The sequence below is a fragment of the Protopterus annectens genome, chromosome 2.part1 (genome assembly GCF_019279795.1).
Source record: "Protopterus annectens isolate FY-2018-M chromosome 2.part1, PAN1.0, whole genome shotgun sequence".
NCBI lineage: Eukaryota > Metazoa > Chordata > Ceratodontiformes > Protopteridae > Protopterus > Protopterus annectens.
The window spans coordinates 744503474-744531204 of NC_056729.1; the positions used below are offsets into that span (position 1 = coordinate 744503474).

General features: G+C 40.2%; 1 protein-coding gene and 1 long non-coding RNA gene across 2 annotated transcripts in view; one reads left to right on the plus strand and one right to left on the minus strand.

Annotated features, from left to right (window-relative positions):
* Positions 1–27731, plus strand: part of FHDC1 (FH2 domain containing 1) — a 1772510-nt gene that overhangs the window by 1377699 nt on the left and 367080 nt on the right. The gene's annotated exons all lie outside the window — the stretch shown is intronic.
* The window catches only part of LOC122794231, a 65939-nt gene continuing 50655 nt past the window's right edge, over positions 12448–27731 (minus strand). The window contains exon 4 of the long non-coding RNA XR_006363625.1: positions 12448–12529. This is a non-coding gene — a long non-coding RNA (uncharacterized LOC122794231). The remainder of the gene's footprint in view (positions 12530–27731) is intronic.

The window sequence follows — 27731 nt, forward strand, 5'->3', positions numbered from 1 at the left end:
GTGATTTACATATGGAAGCTGCTGTCTAGGGTCTAAGGTAACGTTTAGTCTCTCCCTCTTAAGCAGGGTTTTTCCCAACCCCCTGATTAATTTAACAATTGCAAAGCCTTTTAAAACCCCCCATATGCTTACATGTTACAGTAATTGCTGCAGTAAATTGTAACCTAAGCAGACATTTCACAAAGGTTAATCTCATACCTACTGAGTGTTACAGTTCCCAGAATTATTTCTGTGTACTTCCTAGCAGATAAATTTATAAATACTCTCTCCTCACCCTTTACTACTACTGACTGCAACCACCTTCTCCATCTCAAACTCCTTGCTTGTCTCTGCTCGTACCTACTCCTGATTACCAATCTTATCATTATTATCCACCTCTACTGATTGTTTCTTGTCAAGCCATTTTACTACCTGCTTCATTTTACTACCTGCTTCAACCCGCTCCGTTCGCCCTGCGGGCTCACTCCGCTCCCCTCCCTACCCCCAATTCCCACCCACCCCCAGAGGTCCTAGCCTTATAGCTCCCTGGACACACCCCCTACTCTAATCTTCCAATCCTTCTTCTTCACACTCTACCTCCCACCCCCACTCACACCCTTTCACAGCCATACACTCACACTTCTTCTATCTATTTCTCCCTCTAATTTATTCAACATACCCCTCCTAATTTTACTCCTTTATACAATAGACATACCTACTCCTTTCTCTGTTTTACTAATATCCCCTCTTCTGTTATCCTAAGTTGTTCTATACTTTTACTTAACAATAAAACACCCCTTTCTACTTCCTCCTCTCTTACTCTTCTTACCTTTCTCTAATACTCCTACTCCTACTATGGCTCCATACCTGCCAACCCAGCTTTTACTCCCAAGTCTACTTTTTTCCACCCTATCAGTTTACTTCCTATCCATCTATGAGAAACCATTGTATGTCCAACCTTTCAATCCACATAAACACACTACAACATTTCTCATTCCACTTAATTCATATCCATATACTTCTCCTACCCCTAACTATCAACTACCTAAATTCCACCGATTTTCACATCTCAAATATGTCTTGCCTTCTGATAACAAAACTAAATTACTAACCTTTCTAAAGTGTAACCTCACTATGAAACCTATTAATCTTACCCTTCAAGCTGGAGATATCCACCCTAACCCTGGTCCTACTTCCCCCTCTCCCCTAATATCCATACCAAAACTCAATAACACCTTCCTAATAGGACATCTTAATACCCAAAGCATAAACAATAAAATACCCTACCTGCATTCCCTCCTTCACATACATTCATTTGACATTCTTTGCCTCTCTGAGACCTGGCTAAAGTCTTCCACTAAAGACACTGAGATTACTCCCCAAGGGTATAATATGGTAAGACTTGACCGTCCCAACCGCAAAGGTGGGGGTGTTGCAATTCTTTTTAAAAACCATCTGAATATTACTACCCTTCCTGCCTCTCCAACTCAAGATAGTAAGGTAGAAGCAATCATTGCAAAACTCGAATTAAATTCCAAAAAATCCCTTTATATTATATGTATGTACCTACCATCTGGTAATAATATACCAATCCTCGAAAATTACCTTAGCTGGCTATCTGCCACGTATCCCCAAGAAACCATTATACTAGGTGACCTGAACATAGACTGGAATAGCATTAATGCTGATAATCCTTCTTCTCATATCAACCTCCATGGTTTTACCCAAACCATTACCTCAACTACTAGGCTCAACAAACATAGCAATAGAGAAAGCATCTTAGACTGGATTCTCATAAACAAAGTCAAAGATAGTTACAAAGTAGGAACATTGCCAGATGATGTTAGCGATCACTCCTTAACATTCATAACAAGGGAAAAGGCAGATTGTGTAAACCCCTGCACTATAAGAAATATACGCACCATCAAACATTTTAACCCTGAATTGTTTCAGTCTGAACTAAGTGCATGTAACTGGAACCCCTTAAAAACACTCCCTCTCGAAAATGCAGTACTATACTTTAACTCTACTTTCTTATCCATTCTTGACATTCATGCTCCTGAACGTATCATTAGAATTAAATCTAAAGCAGCCCCTGGCTCTCCCATGAAACCAAACAACTTATTCTCACTAGAAATAAAGTCTGGTCCACATGGAGATCCCACAGAAATAACCCTGATCTTCTACACTTCCGCCAGCTTAGAAATTTAACCAAAAAGGCAATAATAGCCGACAAAAAGAAATTCTACTTCAATCTACAACAAACTCACCTTAATAATTCTAAACTTTTCTGGTCCTCAGTCAATAGACTCCTCTCCCCAGGAAGTTCTAAAACTCCTTCCCCACTTAATGCTGATCCTGATACCCCTCAACTAACTGCAGATGCCTTCAATACATTCTTCACTGAAACTATACAAGCTCTTGCTAAACAACTAAATGCCAATAACTCACACACACCTTGTAACCTTACAAACTCTTCCTTTAAATTCTCTCTACATCCAATCTCTACATCTTACATATATAGACTCCTTCTCAAACTAAAACCTTGTACCCCCTCTGCTGACAAGCTACCTTCACTCTTTCTACAAAAAGCTGCCAAGGTTATCGTGATATCCTATTTCCATTCTCATAAATAGGACAATCAAAGAAGGAATCATCCCAGATATCTGGAAGGTCTCTCACATTATCCCACTCCATAAAGGTGGTAACTCCATAGACTACTCCAACTATAGACCTATTGCTCTCCTCTCTCCTCTGGCCAAAATTATGGAGAACTGTATCCACCATCAGCTTGTACAACACCTCTCTCTCCATAACATCATAGCTAACTGTCAACACGGCTTCAGACCATATCATAGTACTACTACCGCCCTGCTTTCCTTTGTAGACACTATTAATCTGAACCGTAACAACAACCTACACTCTTCTGCCATCTTCATTGACCTCTCCAAAGCATTCGATATGGTTAACCACTCTTTATTAATCAATACTCTTGAATCCCTATCTTTTGATATCCCTGCCATTACATGGTTTAATTCTTATCTTACAAACAGAAAACAAGCAGTTCTCTGGAATAACCACATTTCTTCTCTTTTGCCTGTTTCTATAGGAGTTCCACAAGGCTCCATTCTTGGCCCACTTCTCTTCTCCCTCTTCATTAATGATCTCCAAACAGTAATCCCTCAAGCTACCTGCATTCAATATGCCGATGATTCCACACTCATCTGCTCAGCATCTTCCACCTCAGAACTTATCTCTCATACTCAAAAAATCTTTAATACCGTTGAAACATGGTTCTCTAGTAGATTCCTCTTATTAAATGCTAAAAAAACTAAACTTCTCCTCTTCACCCCCACTACCAAGACCCCCCCTTAAACTTCACCATCTCCTCCAACAATGCCACTGTCATTTCTCCCAACTCTACCACTAAACTGTTAGGTATTACAATTGATAATAATCTCTCTTTCAGCCAACACATTAACAACTCCATAAAACTTGTCAATAGAAAAATAGGATCCTTATATCGGATTAGACCATTTCTGACACCTTCCACTAGAACTAGGATTGCTCACTCCCATCTTCTTTCTACTCTTCTCTATGCTTCTCCCATCTTTACCAACCTCAAGAAAAACAACCTTACCAAATTGGCTACCTGCTACAATAACATTGCTCTCTTCGCTACAGGTAACCCCTACAGAACACACCACTGTCTCAACCTAAAACCACTAGGCTGGCTAGAGTTTCAAAACTATCTTGCAATCCAACAACTCACTATTGCCCATAAAATTCTGTACCAACCAATGAACACCCCTATACTCTCTCAACTCTTAATCCCCTATAACAACCTTAACTCTCTCTCCGCTCCTCTAGTAAACTATTGACTAGTTCTATAAAATCTAATAACACTGCTGGTGACTCACTTTTTACAAATTCAGTAGGTACAAAATGGAATTTATTACCTAGCAACATAACAAAGATTTCATCATTGCCTCTTTTCAAACAAAACATTAAACTTTACTTCCAAAACCACTGGCTGTGCTCCTGTAGTAAACCTGATTAACTTTCCACTACCTATACTCTACTTTGAACTACCTCCCACTTCTCACTGACCCTACCCTCCACCTGGCTTTCTTCTTCTACTCCCACTTGTCTTCTAAATTACTTCTTTGCTTGTTGACTGTCTTACTTGCTCTCCTTTCCATAACTTATCCCTTCCTATTTCCCTTATTCTCAGCTCTCTTCTCGCTCACTTCCTACCCTGTATCTTTATCTTACAAAGTATTTTTATCTTTATTCAAAGTTTTTCAACTATGACTGTGTGTGGTAGTAATTATTTTATATAGTATCATTTAGTATCTTTATCATACTAAGTATTTTATGTTTGTATAAGTTTTTTTGGACTGTAACTGTATGAACTGGTAAACTATCTCATTTAGTAATAATAGGAAGCTGTAGAGTTATAGTTTTTTGTCTTTTACGAACTTTCTTACAAACACTATGATATTTTTCTTTATTGTATTCTGTGTGGAGCTTTTCTCCCCGGGCCTCTACTGAAAATGGAAATATCTCCAGCTAGACTAGCCCAGTCAACACATGTAAAATAAAATAAATAAAAATAAGTAAGTTTAGAAGTTTTTAAATGCTATATTTTAAGTATTTAGTCTTTTAAATTTTAATTAATGGATAGGTTTGGTAGGCTGGCTGTAACATGTGATTAATTAAGTCTCCTATTTAAAGTTTGAAAAGGATGTTTTTATTATGTACCGATGAAGGGTGTGGACCCGAAAGCTTTACAATAAACTGTTTGGTGTGCTAAGTGTTTGATGAGACAGGGATGCCAGCACAGGCACCGTCTGAATTCTGAAACCCAGAAAGGCATGATCCTGAGAGGGAGTCACAGAGGACTTTTTGAAGTTTGTGTACCCCACAGACTGTGAAGAAAGGAAATGGCAAAATGAAGATTTTGTAACAGGATCTCTGGAGAAAAAGCCTGAATGAGCAGATCATCCAAGTGGTGAAAAATATGGATCCCTTGAAGCCTGCAAAAAGCAATCACAGGAGTGAGGCATTTGGTGAATACTCTTGGGGCAGTAGAAAGACTAAAGGGCAAAGCAGAGAACTGAAAATTGCAGGAAGCAAAAGAGAAATGCAAAAACTTCCTGAAAAGAGGGTGGCTCAGAATATGGAGATAAGCATCCTTGAGATCCATAGACACCATATAGGCCTAAGGGAGCAAGAGAGGAAACAGTCTGAAGGGACAACATGCGAAAGGAGGGCACTTTCAGGAAAGCATTTAGATGAGAAGTGTTTAAAATTGGTGTCCAAGTACCCCGTTCTCTGGAATTAGAAACTTTCTTGAGTAAAAGCCCTTTTCCCTTTAGGACATGGGCACCTCTAATAGTACCCAGAGTCAAAAGATCTCAAAGAACTGCAGGGAAAAAAAAAAGAGAGTTGCTCCTGAGGAGGCCGAGGAATGCCCATCACAGGAGGATGGGATTTCCACACCATGAAGTACCCCTGGTGAATAATGGATAGAATCCAAGAATCCTGAGTAATCTGAAGCCAAACAGGAAAAGAGAAAGGTGAAGAGAAAGAGGAATGTGACAATGTCATACAACACCTGGTTTATCAGGAAAGGAAGGCTTCTGAATCTCTGAAGTCTGAGTGGTCTTAGCAAGAGGAGCCTGCTTGCCACTGTATATTTAGCAGGAGGGTGAGATTACATGCGAATAGAGGCAGGCTTATTGGAGTAGTTTCTCTGAAATTTAGGTACAGGAGAAACAGAGAAGTGTTTAAACTCCTGTAAGGCCTTCCCCTTATTCTGAAGGGACTTAAACAAGCAGCTTCTTCCCCAACAAAAGTTTATTATCCAAAGGAGCATCCATCAACTTAGCCTTAATATCACCAGGTAAAGGCTGAAGTCTAAGCCAAGAATACATTTTCATCACTGAACCAAAAGCAACAGCCCTAGAAGAGGCTTCTGCTGTACACTTGATAGAATGACAAACCACCCGAGTGGAAGTCCCTAACAAAGAAAGAGCAGAAGTTGTACCCCCAGTCAGAGAAATCAGAAATAAACTGACAAGCCAGAGAAAGGAGAGCCAACACATAAATGGACACATGGGTCTGGTAATTAATAGCCCTAAAGGCCAGAGTAGCTGAGGTATAAACCTTCTTACCTAGCCTTTCCATGGTTCTGCTGTCTTTATCAGTAGGCAGTAACTTGAGCAAAGGAAGCAACTGAGAGGGCTTGTCAGAGGCAACAGACACCACAAAGGGGTCAGCAGCAGGACATTTTTACAAAAAAATTAAAATCTTCAGGCACCCTATGAAACATACCAGGCTTCTTGGGAGCGAGGGGGGGCACAAAGAATTAGGAGCTTTAGAGGCATTGTAAAGAGTACCCAACAAAGCAGCCAAAACAGGAGGAATAGGAGAAGGTCTTGAAGATTCCAGCTGTAGCAACTCATAGTACTTCTTATGCAGGTCAGAGACCTGAGCACAATCCCATTTAAAAAATTCCATCATTCTAGAGACTGTGTCCCCATAAGAAGTTTCTTCAAAATGAGTATCAGGGCTATTAGATTCCTGATCTTCTGATCCACAGTCCAAAGGGAAGGAATTTGGGTAGAGTAAGTCAGGGATTCCTCATCGGAATCAAACTCCTCCTCAGAAGAATCCTGTTCTCTGGACCTTTTAAGGGGAGTAGAGGACCAAGTAGGAGTAGGAACAGAAACTCCCTGAGGAGGTTTTAATGCCATTAAACAAATCCTGAGTAAAAGCCTGCCACTCACTCTGTGGATGCTTATCAGTTGGAGAAACATGCTTAGTTTTTTATTTCTTTTTTAAAGGAATGTCCGCCCTATAAAGCTTTAAAGGCTCTCACCCAGGACGGTATTTAATAATTGTAATAGGAACTTCTTCCCTAACTAGAATCTGTGGAACACCTCTAGGCCCAATGGAAATAATCAATTGTGGTGCCCCCTGAACATCCAAAATGGACATCTGCACAGCCTCCTCGGACGTGCTGGAAGCTGGCTTCTTGCTGGCGTCCAACTCGGTCACAGCAGAAGAATCCAACAACAAAGTCAGGTGAGCCTCCCGGTTCTCACTGACCTTGGGAGAAACACCCAGCAGATGCTGGACAGCAGAAGATTCCAATCTTAATTTTTTCACCTTCTTCCCTAATGGCTGACCCTTTGGTTGGGAAGTTCCTTCCATTGTATCTTTAGCGAGAAGCTTAAAGCACTAGTTCTCAAAATAAAAATAGAAAGAAAGTCTACTATGAAGAGTTTTCAGTATGAAAGCCTGATAAATCAAAACAGGTCATATGGTCATGAAAAGCTCCTAGACAGAAAAGACACTTATTGTGTCAGTCTTTATGGGGAATCTGTCTCCTGCACTGGCATTTACCCTTTCTGGATGACATCAATCCCTAACAGCAACAAAAAAGCAAAGAAAAAACAAAACCCCAATGGGATACTTATCTGCAATGGCTCGGACTCCAGAACAAGATGTAGGTGTTCACTGGAGAATGAAAATGCATTCAGCTGGCAGAAAATGAACATAGGTGAACAGACTGATGATCAGGAGATGCGTTCAGAATGGCAGCAAGGAAATTCTGAGGATGGTACTCCTGAATGTCACCTTTATGCCCTATGCTAAGCAGGGAGTGTGCTGGTGACATTCACTGTACCTTACAGTAGGCTTTGGTATACTGACCGGATGTCAGGCTTCCATGGCAGGGAATCTCATACATAAGGAATACTGCAGCAGTGAATGTAAGAACATCATAAAACACTCCCTTGTCTGATGTTTTAAAGTTACACCCCCTACCCTGAGTTTGATATTTTTGGTTAACAAGTATGAAAAACAGACTTGTATATTGAGCCCTCAGAAGTAAAAGAGAGAGAGAGAATAATGTCATGATTCATGTCTGAATCTGGTCAATCACAAATGGAAGTCCAGCTTCTGCATTTGCAGACTGTTATGGACCCAAATGCACTATAACTCACTCAATAAGCCATTTTTCATGTAGTATTCTCCCCACGTTCCCTGTTTCAAATCTGTGAACTAAATACCCAGAATTTGCTAGATGCTTCCTTTTGTTAAGTGCAGATGTTTCCAATGCTGCTTTTGCAGACTGCAGTGAAGAAGTGTGTTATTTTTTTAGTGACGTTGTTTTACTTGGAAGCGAAGATTCTGTCATATGTTAATCTTAGCATTTTCTGGGTTTGTTTAGTTTGATAAACTCCATTTTAAGCACATAGGTTCAACTAAGAATAGAATATAATAGAATGTAGAGGATTTCTTGTATTATTTAAAAACCCTTATCCTGGAATGGCTTTCGTAAAAACATGGTGTCTGCATTTCCCCATTTGAACTTGTCTTGGTGAAATATTTTCTTTTGTAACGGTCATTTAATTTTACCATGTAGTCCACCTTTAAGGCAGTAATATAATGTGGGTGTCACAATAGGGGTACAAGGCTTTACTCCACATCACTGTGACCAATGTGATAAAAGAATAAGAGTTATAAAGACCAACATATGTATGCAAAGAAATAATGGCCTTAACTCATTCACTCCTATGGAGCACAGGAAGTTTGTACTGTAACTGCCAGTGAGCAAAGCCTAAGCCTTTCGACAAAACGGTATGTCCTCACATTTCAAACAAATGTTCATATCTCTGGAACCATAGGAAATATGAAAGAAGTATAAATTGCAAACTCTTCAGCATAAATTATATTTATAGTGGTAGTATTCTTTATATTCTAGATCTTTAAACCAAATTGTATAAGTCACAGTAAACACAGTAACCATTATCTTTGTAATACTTTGTAAACTAGAATATCTCAGCAACCACTCAAGTTACACACATACTGTCATCAGCATTTTATTCATCTACCTGAGAGCTTTCATGTGATGCTAAAGAGTTTGTCTGTGTTGGTTGTTTAGATATTTAGAAAAATGTGAAAATTATATCTATGTAAATTAATATCATAAAAACAACAGTTAACATCTATGTACCTGCACTAAACAGAGGTCAAACATTAATGCAGTTGAGTTTGCTATTGTATGAGTTTTAAGATGAATTTTTTTAAAACGTTGTGCATAGCAGGGTTTTGGAACCACTGATGCAAATATGAACAAGCAACATCTGACACCTAGAGGTGTCAGTAGGAGTTAACTGCAGATGCACCTGGAAGCGTCACTCAGATGTAGTGTGTTAAGAGCTTGTAGTAAAGTATTCACTGCTGCTTTGGGTTATATAACCCAAATAAGCTCTACATTGCCAGCACAAGAACAGGGTTATATTCATTGATTCTTGAGGAGTTTACTTTCTTCAGTCTGAGCGTGGCGCCCTCTAATGCAATCTTATCAACAATAACGGAGGCTTGACCTTATTTTTTATTCACTTGCACAGACAAGATTTTCCAGGAGGGACTACTGATTCCCAGTCAATGACAATACCCCTTACTTGTATTCAACATATGCTACCACCAGTCAGAATACTAATCTGAAACCAAGACCTCAGTTACAGATCAATCTTCTGGTAAGACAATCAACATAAAATTTTGGCTGGGATTCAGAAAGGGTTACTATGACTAGTAAGCCCTATATAAGCAACAAACCCTCATGCAGTGACCCTTTGCATTTTAGAGACTGATCTATCACAGTAAATTTCTGTGAGCAGAAGATTCACCAAGAAAGACAGTCCTGCCGGGCATGGTACGTGGTACTGTGACAATCCAGAGGAGTTGCTAATGCTCATCAGCCATGTGCTATCTCCCAGACATGCCTGTAGGTGTCAATTTACTGTGCAAAGAAATTCAGAAAATCATTTGACTGCATAAATTACCATGGCTGGCCAAAAAATTTAACTTGCCCATAAGTCGGCAGTCACTCACTGAAGTCAGTGACTGAAACCATGCTGAAAATAAGTTCAGCAGAGATGTAGGGATGGGGTGTGGGTTTAAATGTCTGCAGGGGTATGAAAGGAGTGAATGAAGTTGTATGACTGTGTGCGTGTGTGTGTGCACATGTGTGTGCATGTGTGTGTTTGTATACATGTGTGTGTTGGAGTATGCACATAGGTAAAACGGTGTGTCCTTGAGTCGTGGGGGGGTGATGAATGGATGGATATATATATGGTTCCACTTCATATCATCAAATTACCATTTCATTGAATTGCAAATCATCGAGACCAAATCGTCGAAAACTCATTTCATCGAAAACTCATTTCATCGAATCTCAAATCACTGAAAACTATGAAGCAACTACAAATAACATCCCAGACACTTTGTACTATGTTTATGCAGGGGGGGCAAGCCTCCCTGCACCCCCCATGTGGGGGCTCCACCCCCCACACCCCCCGTAATTAAATATACCAACTCCAAGGTCGCACTACAGTGGGGTTAGGAAATTACCTTTTTCCCCCACTGTAGTGTGACCTTGGAGTTGGTATATTTAATTATGGGGGGTGTGGGGGCCCTGCATAAACGTAGTAAAAACATTGTGGAATGTTATTTGTAGTTGCTTCATAGTTTTCAATGATTTGAGATTCGATGAAATGAGTTTTCGATGATTTGGTCTTGATGATTTGCAATTCGATGAAATGGTAATTCGATGATATGAAGTGGAACCATGTATATATATATATATATATATATATATATATATATATATATATATATATATATAAATAAAATGTGTGAGGGGATATATGTTATACCTGTCAATGTTCTTGATCAAGAATAATGTTCAGGAGGAGGAGGAGAACTGAGGTTTACGTGAAGGCAGGAATTGAGCAAATTATTTAATGGACTGCTGATACTTGTAAAGAAAAAAATGATAAGTGATGTAAAATGTATGGAAAAGGAAAAATGTTAATATGTTTTGTTTTCTTTTCTGTTAATTTATGTTTATCTTTGTCTTAAGTGATTAAGGTGTTTAGAAAAAATTCTGGGCAAAGCCAAAAATAATGTGGGGATAAATGGCCCAAACATAATGGATAATTTTCAAATATTACTCTATTTCACTTTAAAAGTGAATAGAACAGGGCTTTACATCAACATGAATTTTGTAAATAGGAAATGTAAAACTCTTACATCTGGCATTACTGTCTAACATTCTGCATACATCTGGACCATTGAAAGGTACGGTGCATGTGCCACCAGGAGACACTACCCCCACAAAGTGATGCTAATGTGAGTGTTACAAAAGTGATTCAGAGACATGCAAATTAGCTAATATTGAGGTCTTCCCCATTATGCTTATTACACACCCTAATAAAACTAAATTGCTACTTTTCACCCCCCCCCCCAAAAAAAAGTCTACACCTCTATCCTTCACTATTTCCTCCAAAAAAGGTACTATTTCTCCCTCTAACCACTCCAAACTCGTAGGCGTTGAAATTGACAAAAACCTACTTTTCGACATCCATATTTCACTAACAATCAAAAAGGTCCATAAAAAAGGGAACACTATACAGACACAGAAAATCCCTGACAAAACAAGCTTGGATTTCCCTTGCCCAAACTCACCTACTGTCTACTCTTAACATATGCCGCTCCCATCCTCACCCATGTCCTAAAACTTGACCTTGCCAGACTTGAGTCATATTATAATAAAATCGCCAAGTTTGCTAATAACTCCACCTAGAGAACCCACCACTGCCAGGCTCTAAAGGATCTACAATGGTTAGAGTTTTCCCAACTACTAAACTAATACCAGGTAGTCATTGCCTACAATGTTGTTAGACATCCTGAAAAAACCCCAGCACTAGGCCAACTCCTCACCCACTATAATACAAATCGTCCTCTCCGCTCGTCTGACAAATCTCTACTCTGTATTTCAAAGGTTAAAAATACATCAGGAAAAGCTCTATTTTCTCACACTATTGCTAAAATCTGGAATAACGTCCCTTTTCCTCTGATTTTGGCCCCTACTCTTACCCACTAACTCACTTAGATCACACTTAATAGAAAAATGGATATGCCCTTGCATCACACAATTCTTTCTGTCTCACTCACTCCATAAACTCACTGCCATCTCAACCACTGTAAAAATTTCTTTACAGTCTTATTGAAACTTTAACTGCTGATGAAATTGTAGACTTATCACATGAATGTTTAAATATGTTTTTTTATATTTATCAGTTTGTATTTCCATATTTGCCTATATATTTATCTCTCTGTATTTCCATATTTGCCTGTACAGTATTTTTTCATATTGTTTTTTTTTTCTCATGTTGTTCTTTTCTTCTCATAGTGTTTTTTCAAAATTGTTAATTAAGTTGGTTATTTGTTACTTACTGTGAAGCTTTTCTCCCCGGGCCTCCGCTGAAAATGGACCTGTGTCCAATCGGACCATCCTGGTAAACAAATGTAAAATAAAATAAGTAAAAAAATGTCTAAAGCTGTTTCTAAATCACATTTTCAGTAATTGTGTAAACTGACCTACCTGCAGAAGGCACTTCCATGGCAAAACAGTCTGGCTTCAAAACGGTAGATGTCAGCAGCCACACCAGTGCTGTGATAATATTCTTCACTAATGAAAAGACATCAGTCACAAGATGTTATGAACAAATAGATAAACTACATTTCAAAAGGATCTGGTTACACATACAGAAAATGTATTTCAATTGCAGAAAGAAGAAAAAAAGTAGTTATGTGCTCACCATAATGTTCCATCTGTGTTGTGTATTTTCATTCTTCAACTGTTGGGTTCAGATCCGATTCTCAGATCCAACTCAGCTGTTACTAAAGCTCGTAGCAACCAAAAAGTTGTCCAGCTTCTCAGTTACCCATAATGCACCAAACCCTAATATATCTCAGATCTTGTATGTGTTCTATGGAGGAAAACATATTAGGAGTTCAGTCAAAAGGACAGTGGTGTCTTTATAATATAGCTCATTCATCCAGAAGTTTGTAGAAAGGATGGGGGTTCATGGGTGGGATGTTGAGAAACAATGAAAATGGACAACACACATGGAAAGTTATGGTGATTACATAACTTCATAGGTTGGTACTAGGCTATCAGCCCTAGGACCTATACAAGCCTAGCCATAACAATTCCCGGATATTTCTTCCCACAATATTTACTTCCCTGGACCCCTGTCTAGCAGGGCGACAGGAAATTCACCCTGGGGATCATGTCAATCTCCCATCCAGTCAAGGTTCATTTTGAAGAGGGCCAAGGAGGCGCTCTGCTTGACATGTATGGGCAGTCTATTCCAGAGTATGGGGAGTCTCTGGGTCAGGAACATATCCCTTCAGCATGTTTTGTTCATTGTGATGACAAGGTTTAGATCCCTGGAGCGTGTGGCTCTGAGGGATTGGGATTTCTTTAAGTGGAGTATGTCCAACAGCTCAGGGTTTGACATTGCCTTGTATGTTAAGCAGAGATCACCTCTGAGTAGGTGATATGCCACAGAGGAGTTTTTTTTTGGACAGTCTGAATAGAGCATCTGCTTTAGGCTTGTGATTCTTTTAGTGAGGTATTTCTGCGGCCTTTCCAGCTGTTGCAGATGTCTTGTGAGGTACATATCAAATGGAGCATTGTACTCCATAATGGGTCTAATGAGGGATGAGTACAGTGGAACAATGACCTCTTTTTTCTGGATGAAAAGCCCTTAGTGATGAGGTGTGCCACGTAGAATGATTTCCTGACTGTTGTGGCGATGTGGTTATCGAAGGTGAGACCCCTGTCCACCTGTGTCCCTAAGTCTCTCATCACACTTTCAGTGTTTAGTGTACTGCCACCTATGTGGTAATTCATGGGTACATGGTGTTTCCCAAAGGGGATAACTATACATTTCTTGGCATTAAGCTTGAGTCCATGGCTCTGGCACCAAGCATCTGTTTCTGTAAGGCTCTTTCGTAGAATATCCACATCATTTGGGGATTCAATAATGGCTCCCAGTTTCCAGTCATCTGCGAACTTTGTTAGCCAGAGTCCCTTAGTGCCGGCCTGTACTTCAGAGAAGTAGATGCCAAACAAGAGCAGTCCCAGGACTGAACCCTGAGGTACTCCACTTGTCTGGAGCTGGATTTGGAGTCGGCTATTATACAGTCTGGGTTCTGTCAGTAAGCCAGCTGGCAACCCATCAAGTGACTTAGGATTTATGCCCAGCTTAGTAAGTTTATCTATGATTCCAGAGTGGGGGATGGTGTCGAAGGCCTTGGCGAGGGTCCAGATAGGCTGAGTGGACCACCTTACCCTCATCTGCAGCTCTGGAGACTGATTCCAAGAAGTCAGTCAGGTTCAGGAGACAAGATCGGCCCTTCACGAACCCAAACTGGGTGGGATCTAGTGTTTGAAGGTTGCCAAAAGTCTTGGTTTATAAGTTCCATGGTAATGCGTCCCATGCCCTTGCAGGTCAGGCTCGTCAGACTGATGGGACCCTAGTGTAGCTGTGTGCCACTCAGCGGGCACGAAGCCTGAGGTGAGGCTATGATTAAACATAAAACTTAGGTGAGGTGCCAGTTCATTTTGTAGCTCATGTAGTACAAAGCCCGGGATGTCATCTGGCCCCATGGATGCTGTATTCTTAGCTTTGGAGAGTGTGGTTTCTACCTGTGTGGCTGTGATTACCGAAATTAGGCAATCTTTTGGTATTGAGATGGGCCCTTTAGAGGGTGAGGGGGGGGTGAAGTTGGCACTAAATCTGCCAGGATATTGGCAATATCCTTGGGAGTAGTATATTTAGTGCCAATCTGTTGTAGCTCAGAGCAGACCTGAGCATTGCCATTTAGATTCCTGACATAACTATAGAATGCTTTGTGGTTGTCTTTGGAATCTTTGGCAATTTTATTTTCCTAACTAGCTTTGGAGGATTTTGAGCAATCTCAGCTTCTTACTGAGGCTGGTAAGGGAGTTTTTTGCATCCTGGGATTTTCCTCTTTTCTGCTTATCTGTTGTCAAATTTCCTTCTATCCTCAACTGTTAGGACAGAGTCCCCAGCTACCTAAAACCCCATTTGGGCTCCAATTATATTCCTGAGCACAGCTGAAACAAAAGATAATCTACTCCTTGAGGCCAGATCTAATTTGTAATGACAGATAAAGGTATGTGGACTTGCCCAAATTGCTGCTGCACAAATGTCCATGGAAAACTTGGATAGAAATACTGAAGTTGTTGTCATGAACCTAGTTGAATGGGCTCTTACAGGTTTAGTTAAAGGTAAGACCCAGTTTGTTACAGATAAAAGAAATACAGTCAGTCATATGGCTAAAGTTTTGCGACTGGTTTACCCAATTTTACATCTACAAAGGAAAGAAACAATTGGTCTGTCTTTCCGATTTCTTTTTTCCTATGCAGATAAAAATGTAATTGTCTGTGAACATCTAATAAGTGGAACATATATTAACCTGTGTTTGCAAATTTAGAAAAAAATATTGGCAAGTTAATGGACTGATTGATATTGGATTCTGACCCCACCTTGGGAAGGAAAGATGCACTGGTTTGTAATGCAACTCTATCCTTATGAAAAATCACATAGGGAGGTTTTGAAGACCAGGCTTGAATTTCTGAAATTCATCTAAGGTAATGGCTACTAAAAAGACAATTTTTGAAGTAAGAAACTTAAGGTCACATTTAGCTGCTGGTTCAAAGGGGTACATATTTATGCTTGCTGTACCAAATTCAGATCCCATGGTGGAGTAGGATGTTGAAACAGTGGTCTCAAAAGAAGAGTGCCTCTCAAGAATGCTTTGCACAATTTAGCAGAGGCTACTGAGGAACCTTCAGCTCCAATATGGCAATTAGATATTGCTGCTAATCAAACATTAATGGTAGAGGAGCCCACCCCTTCTTTAAAGAGTAAAGCTAAAAATTCAAGTGTGTTATGGGTCGGAGTTGAGAAAGGATCAGTATGATTTTGTTGTACCCAGTAAACAAATCTTTTCCATTTACTCGAATGCAGTTTTCGTGTTGAGGGTTTATGAGAAGATAAAAGGATATGGCGGGCAGGAGAGGAAAGCATAGGTTTTCTGGCTATTTACAGAACTGGAGAAACCATACTGTAATAAGCTTGACGTTTGAAGTGTCTGGGTGATTCATGCCTGTTGGGTGAGACATAAGGTCTGAGATCAGATCCAAAATCCAAGGTTGGTAAAGTAGATGAAGCCATAGGAAGGGGAATCAAACTTGTCAAGGACAGTAAGGTGCAATGTGGATGGCTTTGCTCTTCGACCTGGCAGCTTTCTACAGAAATTTCAGAATTAATGGAATCGGTGGGTAGGAATAAAGGAGACCGGGAGTTAGTCATGAAGTAGAACATCCCTTGGTGATTGCCCCTGTGGGAGGATTAGGGCAAAGTAGCTGCAGCATTTTTTGTTTAGAGGAGAAGCAAAAAGTTGCAGTAAGCTTGGCCCCATTGACAAAAGATCATTTCTGTCACATTCTTGTTGAGAGACCACTCATGAGGTAGTAGAATAACGGAACTGCTCAGTTTGTCTGCTATCACATTGGACTTCCCCCAGAATGTGCATTACTATAAGAAAGTAGTTGGATGAGATTGCGCACTGCCACACTCCAGAGTGCATCTCGACACAAAGGGTATGATTTGGTCTCTCCTTGTTTGTCGATGTACTCAACTACTGATGTATTTTCTGTCTGAATAACAATTGTCCCTGAAAGGAGAGCATTCCGGAGGGTCTGCAATGATAAGAGCACTGCTGTCATCTCTAGGACATTTATATGCAAATTGTCCTCTTCAGGGGACCAAGTGCCCCCCAACCCAACTGGGAAGCATCTGTGGTTAATATGGCCTTGGGGTGAGGGAGAATGAGTGGACGGCCTTGTAGAACCTGATATAATGGAATCCATCACCTGAGGTCCCTCTTGCATGTCTGAGAGATTCTTATTTGTTCTGACATGCACTAATAAAAAATAGACCATTGTGTTGATAGCATCCATTGAAGAATTCTCATATGAAATCTGGCTACAGGTACTAAGGTTATTGCTGCTGACATTGATCCTAGAGCTTGAAGGACTAAGCTGGCTGAAATCTTGGTACTGCAAAATTATTTTTCTGACCTGTAATTTGATAGCTTCTCTGCCTATCTCAGGAGTACAGACTATCAATGTGTTTGTGTTGAAAACTGCTCCTATGAATTCCAAATTTTGAGTTGGTTGTAGGGGAGATACATGTCTTAATATATGGTTATCCCTAGATGAGAGCAAATCTGGAGTACCTGATTTCTAGCCCTAATTAAGAGATGCCTGGTCAGGGCAGTAATGTGCTAGTTGTCTAGATATGGAAACACCCGGAATTCTTGCAGTCTCAAGTGAGCTGCTACCACTTCTATACATTTTGTAAACACCGGGGGGCTGTGGTAAGGCCAAAGGACAGAGCTGTGAACTGATAATGACCAGCTCCCAGCCAGAAGGGTAAATAATTCCTGGATTGTCTGTTCATCTCTCTGTGATAGTACACATCCTGAAGGTCAGTTGAGCACATCCAGTCATCCTTGCCCAAAAAAGGGAGAATGGACTGAACCATGACCATCTGAAACTTTGTGTGTTAAACAAACTTGTTCAAGTTGCTGAGATCCAAAATTGGCCTTGAGTCACCTGTTTTCTTTGGCACTAAAAATAATGTTAAGTAAGTTCTAGATGCTATCTGATATGGCGGGAACTCTTGGATGACTCTCTTCTAGCAACGTTTGTATTTGTAGCGCAGATTCTTTCCTCTGACTGGGCGAACTTCCAGAATTTTTCTTAGAGTTGGAGGTGGAAGGGAAAAGGGTATTATATAACCTCTGGAAATAATCCCCTGTACCCAATTATCTTTCGTTAAGTCTAGCCAGGCTGTCTGATGCAGGGACAGTTGACCCCCAGTTGCCTCCAGAGGTGGACAGTTGGGCCTCCTTTCAGGAGTGCTGGTAAGGTCTGAGGGAAAGAATCTCTGGACCCCTGGTTTTGTGGCCCTGCTCTGCTGCAGGGGCAGTGTCAACCATTAGAGATCCCCCTCTGCCCCTAGGGGAACTTCCTCCACGTGTGTCCTGAAAAGGACCCTGGATCTTTCTGAACCACATCCTCTGACCACCTTGTTGATTCCTAGAAAAGGATCTTTGAGAGGTCAAAAAACATATGCTCACTGCAGAGAGGGTCTTTCCATCCTTCTCACAAATGGATATGTCCTTCACTTCACGGCCAAACAAAGAAGTGCCATCAAAAGGAGCCAAAACCATGGCCTTTCGCTAAAAGCGGCAAACAATATGAAGTATGTTAGGGCTTGGTGCATTATGGGCAAGGGAGAAGCTTGAGAGCTTTTTGTTTACCATGAGGATTAGTAACAACAGAGTTAATTCTGAGGATTAGATCTGAACCCAACAGTTGAGGATAGAATGAAAATTGACATCAGATGTAAATTTATTTTATACAGACTGTCTGATAACAGAAAAACTGTGTTTCTGTAGCTATTTCCAAGTACTTATGGTAGATGATTGAAACCTCACAATGAAAAACAGTCTGTAATCTGAGTATCTTAATGTAGATTCTTCCACCTAATGAGTTTCCCAAAGTCCAAACAGTTCCAGACAACAAGAATAGAAAAGCACAGGAGTATCTCTGGTGCAGTACACGCTTTGCTGTTAGAAAATATTTCAGAAAAACAATCTCTTTTTCCTTTTGAAAATATACTGCAAAATGCTTATACAGTACTGTTATGTGCTGATGCAATTTGTGTTGTGGAGGAAACAATATGCATGCAAACAGATAATTCCATATCACCAAAAGACAAACAGTTGTTCATTTTAAATATAAAATGAAATATACACATATTTACATTTTTTTAATCCAAAACAGCATGCATCATCTGACAGTGGGTATGTGGTTTATGAGAGTGGGTTGGTCTTGGCACTTGTGAGTGAAGCTGTAAAGGTTTGTCACTTGTGTTGTGTATTTAAGGCCTTGTTCATATGCTGGTGTGCTACCCACTAAAGTTTCTCACATGAATATCATAAATTGAGTTTGAAAGACTAAACACTGTATTAGAATGGTAAGGAAGATGACAAAACCATTGATCTGCCAGTCTATTTGTATAGTTATTTACTTATTTTTGCTCTCAGAGACACCAAGGACAACTTCTTGTTCATTTTTTTTATGACTGCAGCTACATGAAAGTCCTCTGCTTTTTTTATTTTTTTTTTTAAATATTGCTCAGGTTTATAGGTGTTTACTAGGCTAATGACCACAAGGGCTTTTTTAATTCTAGCCATGCATCCCAAATCTCTGACAAGTACTGATGCTCTTGATAAGTGTAAACAGGGGTCTGGGAGAACCATTTACAGGTTGCCTCTGTCCATTAGAGGCATAGGTGCCAAACCAGGGATGAATTTCCTGTTCCCCATCAAATTGTCCAAACTGCACTTGAATTGGGTTAAGGAGGAACTCTGCTTCACATTTAGATGTGGAGCCCGTTCCCGAGAGGGGGTAGTCTCTGGGATACATACCCTTCCCTCCAGCAGGTACTATTTATATCACAGACAAGGTTTAAGTTTTTAGAATGGGTAATTCTGGTACTGTTTGTTTTCTGGATATGCAGGAGGTCCATCAGGGAGGAGTCTGACAATGCCCTATATGCAAGACATAGATCTCTCCTCAAAAGCCTGTAGGAGACAGACTACAAGGATAGAGCCTTGATGTAGTCTGCATAGGACATTTTACTTATGTCCTGTATTCTTTTAGTGAGGAACGTCTGTGGACATTCCAGTTGTTGGATATGCCTGGTTAGGTACATACCAAAGGGGGCATTGTACTCAATGACTGTTCCACTGTATTTGGCATTCATTGGACCTATGACTTTCTTGGACTTAGATGCCATACCTTTGTGTATAAGTTACGCAACATAGAAAGGATTTCCTCACTGCTGTAGAAACATGATGGTCAAAGGCTAGATTACCATCTATGTGTGTTCCTAAGTCCCCGACTACTGGGTCAACTAAGGGGTGCATTGTCAATATGATAGTTACGAGGGGTGGGTGACTTCCCAAAGGATACTATTATGCATTTCTTGGTGTTTAGTATTAGTCCATGGCTCTGACATCAGTTGTTTCTGTGTCAGCCCCTCCTGAAGAACATTTATGTCATGTGGGATTCAATGACAGCTCCTAATTTGCAATAATCTACAGATTTAGGCAGCCAGAGACCACTGACATTGGCCTTTGACTTGAGAAGTAAATGCCAAAAAGGAGCAGCCCAAGGACTGATCCCTGTGGGACTCCACTTATGATTTTCCTCTTTGTAGAGGTTGACTCCCTTAGTTCTAACTTCCTGGGTTCATTTTGTGAGCCAGTTGGCTATCCACCGGGTGGCATACAAATTTGTACCTAACCTCGAGTTTGCCAACAATGCCCGAGTAGGGTATTGTCAAATGCCTTGGCCAGGTCAAGGTAGGTAGTGTGAACCATTTTCCCTCATCCATTGCTTTGGTTAACTTCTCAATGAAGTCCACCAGTTTGAGTAGGCATGATCGGCCCTTGACAAAACCAAACTGGGTTGGGTCCAGTGTCTGGACGTGTACTAGATCTCTCGTGATCATTTCCATAATAATTCTTTCCATGGCTTTAAATACAAGACTAGTGAGACTTATGGGTCTGTAGATGGCCCACCTTTGTGCAGAAGGTTAACTGTTCTCCATTCATGAGGCACGAAGACTGTTTGGAGGCTACCAAATAGTAATTCCAGAGGTCCTGATAGGTCATTTTTCATGTTATTTAAAAGGCATCCTGAGATATTGTCTGGGCCAATTGATGCAGTGATAGTAGGGGGAGTTATATTTGATGGTATTTCCTGAGGGAACGTTCAGGGGGAGAGAGGGGTAAAGTTGGAGCTAAATTTATCAGCCAGGAGATTTTCTATATCTTCTGGCTCAGTATAGCTGGCTCCATTTACAAATGAGCTCTGCACACAACTGTTTATTGCCTTTGAGGTTGTGGACATAGCTAAAGAATGCTTTGTGGTTGTCCTTAGCCTGGCAGGAAAACTCATCTTTGGCAGACTATTCGTCCTCCGTGTTCTTTGATGCGAGTGCTTTTATCCTGCTGGGTGCTGCACCTCCTAATTTTTACCATGATTTTCTTCTGTTATACAGCCTATGATTTTGCGATTCCACCAGGGTAGCTTGTTTTTTTGAGTTAGTTCTGTACTTCTTCCTGGTGGGTACAGCTGCCTCTATGCAGCTATTAACATGCTTGTACAGAGTTTCTGTGAACAGTTCTGCATAAGCAGCAGTGTTCTAAGGGTTTATGGGGGCTTGAAATGTTGCCACGTTATCACTTAATAGCAGGAGGTTAGCCTTATAGTAGTTCCTGAATATTTTAGCTTACTGTTAACTGTACCGTGCTCTGTTGTGTTCTGTTCTCTCCATCTCTCTTTCTTGCACAAAAGTACACTTCAACAAATTTGCTTCAATCCAAGTCAGTAGCTAGCTCATTTTTGCAAGATGCGGAATGTAAATATTTTACTTGAGTTGCATGCGACTTGAATGTCGATTTTTGGAACAATTTCAGTTTTTAGCCTGGTATGGTGATAGTTCAGCTTTCTTATCTTAAACCTTAGGAGTACTTCTCTGAATATTAGTGGCCTTGGATCAAAAAAAAATGTACTTAAGTAGCCTCAGTTACAGCATAGAAAAAAGTCAAGTTTGCCCCGTTTCTGCAGTCACATTAAGGATGACATTAAAAGTATTGGATATGTTTGCTATAAATGAGGGAAGAAAATGTGTCAGTGCTGAAAAAAATTCCAGGCATACTGTGAGCCAAAGAAAAATATGCCCTAAATAAGACATTTATGTTTAACAGACTCAAAGAGGGACAAGAACAAGTTCACATGTGACTGAACTGAGACACAGGGTACAAGATTATAAATGTGGTCAGCTGCAAGATTCCCTTATTAGAAGCCGAACTGCATGGGACCTGAACTATACAAGAGGCAGGCTTTTCAGAGCATCTGGCATGACACTAGAGAAAACCATTGGTGTGTGTCATGGGGGTGAACTATCAAATGTGATGTTAAAAATTTTTATCTGATTGCATGGAAGTGAGCAAAAATGATGTTGGACCTGGTAATAAGAAGAAACAAAACTTAAAAACTATACAAATAAAAACTGAAATGACAACATATGGATAGCCAACACATTAAAACAATAAATATTTTAAAGAATTAAATGCCTACATGAAATCACTTGGTAACTGGGCTTCTGCTACAGGTTTAAAATTTAGTTTAAACAAAGGAATCCAGTTTCCTTACATGAAGTAAAACTTTCTTCAGTTCAATGTAAAGATTTGAGTATTACTGTTACTTCTGATTTTTCATTTAGAATTCATGTAAATCAGATCAGTGCAAAGACTAAGAAACTGGTGGATTATTTACTGCAGAATTTAACCACCGGAGATACAGATTGCTTGACTACTGTTTACAAGACATTTGGAAGACCTATTATAGAACACAAAAGAATGTTTTGTATCTACACTAAGAGTAACATGAAAACTCTTTGAGTGTTTAGCGTTAATTAATTAAAAGATTGAGTGTGGTAAAAGACCTTGCATACAGAGACAGGTGCAAATACATAAATGTTTATAGATATACAAGAGAAACATTTATTTTAGTGTACAAAGCCTTTCATGATGATTTAATGCAAATCTTATTTAATATAGAGTGGCCAAAGTGGTGTAGTGGTTAGCATTGTCTCCTCACAACGAGAGGTTCTCTGGTTTGATTCTCGGATGGGGTGCCTTCTGTACGGAGTTTGCATGTCCTCTCTGTGGTCACGTGAGTTTCCGCCGGGTGCTCCGGTTTTCTCCCACATTCCAAAGACATGCAGTAGGTGGACTGGACACACTAAATTAGCCATAGGTGACAGTATGTTTGTGAGTGAGTGTATGAATGAACTACAGTAGCAGGGGTAGCCACCCGGTGGTGTAAAACCTTGGCTCGAGAGGATTGTCACAGCTGAAGCGACACCCCAACCCCATGTGGAAAAGGGGATGAGGATGGAGGTACAGAAATGGCAAAGCACTAAAGCACAATAAAATGAAATTTAGGAGTCATTTATGTAAAATCAGGTTAAGATATTTATTTATAACAAACTACATGGTAGATTTAAGGAACATACCTACTGTAATTCACCAGTCAACTAAAGAAAAAAAAATATTGATTCTTGAGCAGGAGATATTAAATTTGAACCTCATATTATGGAACTGGTGTTCATTGTTGGCCAATTCACCTGAACACTTTTAAAGCTCTTATGACCTTATGACACTGTCCAAGAGGTCACCTCTTAAGAAAATGAGACACAAAGAACACCACCCTATGCATAAGATGTGGCTGTAGGTATGAAAAAAAAAAAAAAAACGTATAGCAGGGTGAAAAAAAAAGTTTGTCGGCTGTGTGCAGCAGATGGCTACTGCACAAGAATGCATTTTAATAGAGAAAAGTTGACTGAATTGTTTGTGAGTACTGTGGAGGTGTATTAAGTGAATATTGCTTGACATTACATCAGAAACACAAAATGTGAATCAATAGTTTGTGACAAAATGCCTGCAAATAAAACTAAGAAAGTTTGATCTACAAAACTTGTATATAAATGGCAGATCTGTTGTACTCAATTTAACACTAGAGCAGAGCATAGAATAATATCCAAGCCTGCCTTTAGAAACTTGCATCTAAATTGCAAACTAACTGAATGTGTGCATATGCTCTGTTGTCTCACAGTGTGCTTAAACTGAAACCTATGGATCAAGCTTGAAGTGTGTTTACAAAAAATATAATCAGCTTTTAAAAAAATAATGATTTCAGAATTTCAGTTAAAACAGTCTCACTTGCACCTTGCAAAGATGTAGTGTGCATCTACAGGTGTGATTAAGACAGTGTTAATAACAATACAGTTTTCACTCACTGTAAACAATACAATGAGCACCATATTAAATACAGTAGAAAAAGTGTTAATTTTACCAACATCAGTGTAGATACAGACACATTGTACTGCAACAAAACTAAATCTAATGTCCTGTGAAACTGTTCTGACCTATTTAAGGGTCTAGGATGTCTGAAAGTAGAACACCACATTAAATCATAATCAGTAGATGCATAATTGATAACATGCAGCAGAATACCTGAACTCAGAGTAAAGGTAGAGAAGTAGATTAACCTTACAGCATAGCTGGAAGTAATTGTTAAACAGACTGAGCCTAAGGAGTGGGTTGCACAAGATCTTAGCAAAGGGTGTTAAGGGCACACTGTCTTCTACAAAAGGTAGCAGTAGTAGCAGCTACTATGTTTAATCTGTCATTTTCCAGTGCTGGACACTGATCAGGGATTATACCAAATTTAAATGGGCAAAACAAGCTCTTTCCTATACACCTTTAACACAGAATTAGGTAAATGTAAATGCCTTAGACTGCCTTTTGCCATTTCCTCTACTTCAAATGTCTTTCAATGAATTACAGCTGATATGACTGAGCACTCGGGAGTTTTTGGTGGCATTTTGGTATAGTATTGTATCAAGCAAGAATATGACATCAAACTAATAAAGCTAAGACAGATGGAGTCACAAAATTTGAAACTGAACAGATCAAAGTGTTAGTTTGGTGTGTCATCTCTGAAATATATGGGTTATCTGACTGCTAATGCATTACAGTCAGATGCTAAGGCAATTGCCATTATAAATATGCAGACTTCAGCAGGTGAAACATCAATAATGTCATCAATGGGCCACAGTATACAAGGTCATACCTCACTTGTCATGTGTAAAGACTCTAAGAAAGCTGTGTGATGGGATAATTTGGAATTCATAACAGGAGCAATCCAGCAGCTTTGATCTGTTAAAAGGATTGGTAACTATCACACTTACACTAAAATATTTTGATGCAACAGTACCTGTAGTTCTTCAAATGGTTGTAAGACACAAAGGGCTAGAAGCAGTACTACTACAACGAGGACATATATGCGACTTGTGTGCCGAGTGCTCTGTCAGATGCAAATAGCTGGTAAGAAGGGAACACAGACCATTGTCATTAGCTATCAGATTATTTTTGTCTCATCTCCCCAGTAGGTGTCTTCATGATGAACGACAGACTGCTGAAATGGCACTTATGAATCAGGTCACTGAAGGTAGTAGTATAAATACAGGCACGCCAAGTTCTTTGGTCAACTGTACATCGCAGAGGACGGACCAATTCTGGTTGTCCAGGAGAGAGGCAGGGAGCTTTGCCAGCATTCAGTTCCGAGCACAATGATGACTGCAGTAACATCGGAGGATTTCTTTGAGTTCTATCCCACAAGCCCATGTGCTAGTTACCTACACATACAAAATGACAACAGGCACTTTACTTTCTGTTTGGCTATCTACAGTACAGTCAATTCAGCTGTGGCAACTCCCTCCCCTCAACACATCATTCTAGCACTTTTCAGCTACAGCAAGCTTGCTAGACCCCTGTAAATGTTATGCATGTTATACACAGTCTTGCAATGCTGACACATGATTTGATGATGTCACAATGCTCTTTTTCATGAAGTAACCTATTGACTTGAGTACATTTTTCATGTGGTACAGCAGGTGTGGTATATGGCCACCTGTTGGTGTTGGCATGCTGCAATCAACCACATCAGTTGCAACTAAATGACAGGTAGCCGTACATCTGATTTAAGTCTTCACAAAGCATCTTCAGAAAATTAGATGGATTTTTTTTCCATTGTATGTGCACTTCTTTCCTCCGGCTTCTTTCTCAGCACCTGTTCTTTTATATTTTTTATTTTATTTTGTTACTCTCCGTTTATTTTATACTGATATACAGCAGAATGAAAACCTGCATTCATTCCTCCAAGGCCTGTTGACCCACCCCTACTGGTGTCAACATGTTCACCACCACCAACACCCACAACATTAGTGTTCTAGGATACCTCAGTCACTTCCACACTTCCTGCAACATCTGCATAAAGTACAGCTAGCCCTGCACTGCACAGTGATGCGGTTCTACCAGTAAGTAGAAATGGCAGCAGAGGTGATAACTTTGTCACCTGGTGACAGCTGGAAGACATATTGATTTGGGAGGAGGGCTCATTGGTAATAGGTTGGATGCCTGCATAGCCCAGTAGAGAGCTTCCTCTGGTGACTGAGTTGTGTCCCTGTCATTCACTGGCTTGACCGTCCAAGCCAGGGCCCAGTAGTGAGGGAGCCCAGGGTGGCACTGGGTCACAGCTGGCAAGGACTGCAGCTGCTGAACTCATCCTACACCCATGCTAGTGTTAACCTCCCTTTTTTGTTTCTGCCTGACCCTATTTATTGTCAAGTCCTCCCCATTACCATTCTCCTCCTGGGTGTGTGTTTCCTTCTCCATTATATTCCCCATTTCTCATTGTGGCAGCTTCTTAACATATCAGTCTCATCCGTCTTTGGTGTGTATTTGTGTGCCACTGATGCCTACCCTACCTCTTCGCACCTTCTCCTTAGCTCAATTACTAATGTCTCCAACCTACCTTCTTTTCATCTCTCTCTCTCTGTAAATATATGTATATGTGTGTGTGTGTGTGTGTGTGTGTGTGTGTGTGTGTGTGTGTGTGTGTATGTGTGTGTGTATGTGTATGTGTATGTAAATAGGGCACCTGACCCACAAAATAAATAAATACAAATTACATAATCAATCAATCCCCACCTTCATTCTGCTCATTCTCTAGGCTTTCCCTTATATTCTACTCTCTGCTTACTTTCCCCTTTCAGCACTTTCCTATACTCCAATTTCCCACCTTTATTTTGGTCAAAAAGTAGATCAGCCCACATCAGTCATGGCCATTGCCACATTACTACTTCTTGTTGCTGATGTGCACATGGGATCACACAGAGCCTCACCAAGACAAGTGTACAATGAACAATGTACTGCTTTTGCCTTTAGTTGCAGCCTAGTCATACGAGGCCCTCCTGGCATCTTGAATGCGATATGTAATGAGCTCACTTCCTCAACTTGTTCTCCTCGAGTTAACAGTACTGGGCTACCCGGGACTATATTAGAACATCAAAGTTTCAGAACTTCGAATGTTCTTATATCAACCCCTAGTAACCGAAAACTGATAACATCGAAAATTCAGAACAGCGAAGTTTTTCCTAGGGAAAAAATTTGCTGTTCCAAAACACATACACACAACACAAACACACCAAACAAACAGCAATCCACACACATACACCTAAAATCTTACATCTAACCCTACACTAAACTGTACATACACCACTATCTACCCACTTACCTTAACCCAAACCCTAACCCTAAGGTCCATCACTATCGCACACACACCTCACCCGCACCCTAACCCTAACTCACCTACCCCACCCTAACCCTCACGTCCGCACATTCGCACACTTACCTGATCCACGCTCTAACCATAACTCACCTAACCCGCCCTAATCTTCACGTCCACACAATCGCACACTTACCTGAACCCGACCCATAACTTTCCACCACAGAGTTGAAAATAGCGAAGCGACAGGAACGAACAACCAAATTCTTTCCCTAGGAAAGAATTCAGTTTTCTGTAACTTCGCTATTTTCAGCTTTCGCTGAATAGGGGTCGATATTAGAACATTCGAAGTTCTGAAACTTCAGTGTTCTAATATAAACCCGGCTACCCATGGTCACATCTGCCAACTTTTGGAATCCCATCTGTAAACCTTTTAAAGTCAATAATTGCTTTTATTCAGGAAAAAAGAAGCAGTAAAATGTGAACACAAGAGTTGTGCTTTTTTCTGTACAAT